Source organism: Olea europaea, unplaced genomic scaffold (assembly GCF_002742605.1).
Source record: "Olea europaea var. sylvestris unplaced genomic scaffold, O_europaea_v1 scaffold2357, whole genome shotgun sequence".
Classification (NCBI taxonomy): Eukaryota; Viridiplantae; Streptophyta; class Magnoliopsida; order Lamiales; family Oleaceae; genus Olea; species Olea europaea.
The window spans coordinates 100926-102185 of NW_019241696.1; the positions used below are offsets into that span (position 1 = coordinate 100926).

At 35.6% G+C, this 1260-nt stretch overlaps 1 long non-coding RNA gene across 1 annotated transcript; it reads right to left on the bottom strand.

Moving 5' to 3' along the window:
* Positions 1 to 98: 98 nt before the first annotated feature.
* On the bottom strand, positions 99 to 1254 carry LOC111381676. The gene is made up of 3 exons (XR_002700384.1): positions 939 to 1254; positions 794 to 853; positions 99 to 574 (listed from the first exon to the last, which is right to left on the bottom strand). It is a non-coding gene; the product is annotated as an uncharacterized LOC111381676 (long non-coding RNA).
* Positions 1255 to 1260: the final 6 nt, after the last annotated feature.

A 1260-nucleotide genomic window follows, 5' to 3' on the forward strand; every position in this document is an offset into this window, starting at 1 on the left:
CACCACAAGACAGGATCATAAGAAAGTGCACACATTTTGTTGAGTGAAACAATTAAAGAAGTTTTATTGCTCAATAGAAAGATAAATATACCAACAGGAAATCACAAAACTTGGAACTTTAGCACAACACATCAAATGCTGAATCAATTGTTTAACAAAGGTAAAATGCTGTGAAGAAGAGTGAAATCAATAATGTCGTACAAATCAACAATCATGCTACAATGCCAGAATACTTGAAATAATGGTTGATATAGTGTCATATGGCACTCTATCATTGGACTGTTTGAAAAACAGTCATCTTTTCCATCAAATCACTTTTCGCCACCTAGGCTTCTGGCAAAGTAACATTATTCACGGAACAATCAGGATAACATAGTACAATCCAAAACTAAAAACCCTTTAAAAGTAAAATGCAATCTCAATAATTACAAACAAAGTGCAATTGTACAAGTGACGAAACTCAAAAAGGCATTTATGGTCCTGGAGAAAGAGAGTTTTGGTCCAAGTAATCCGTGAGCTTTAATTCATTAATATTGGAGCTGCTACCACCATCACTTCTAGAGTTCGCATTGGCCTGACAATAAATAATCCTTGGTGAGTAGTTGCTTAATTGAGACTTGTGAACTAGACGACAATGATATTTTTCAACTATTAACTAAAATGAAGCTACTCTACTTCAGAATGGATCCTAATTTTTTTATGACAATTTTGCTTCATGTATCTAAAAATTTTGCTTCATGTATCTAAAAGCTAAGGAAGTAAGATATAGTTATTGGTCAAGGAAGTGATTTACCTTCAATCGATCAATTTTGGTTTCGGGTTTATAATAGCCTCCTGATTCATGTTGCCGGATCTGTTGGAAGTCAATTAATATGTGGTCTGATGTATCTAAAAATTAAGAAAGTAAAACACAAATATAGGCTGAGGAATTTAATTACCCCAAATTTTAGTGGATAGACTTTTGTTTTTGTTGGATGGACGAAAACTTTGAGGCCATCGTTTCCCAAGCTTCGTTGGTCTTCCAGTATTTTCTTCACTGAATTCACAGTGGAAGGACTAGAGTGATCTATCTCAATTGTTTCAAGTGTCGGTATTTCACCAATATTAGATGGGATCTCTACCAAATTCGAGCACTGCCTGAGGATTAGGTGCTCCAGACGTGGAAAATGGGTCTTGTTAGCTCTCCAGTGCTCCAAATCTGTCTCCCAAATTAGCAGGAATTTTAGTTGGAGAAACTCGCCTTCATTTGGTATCCACTCT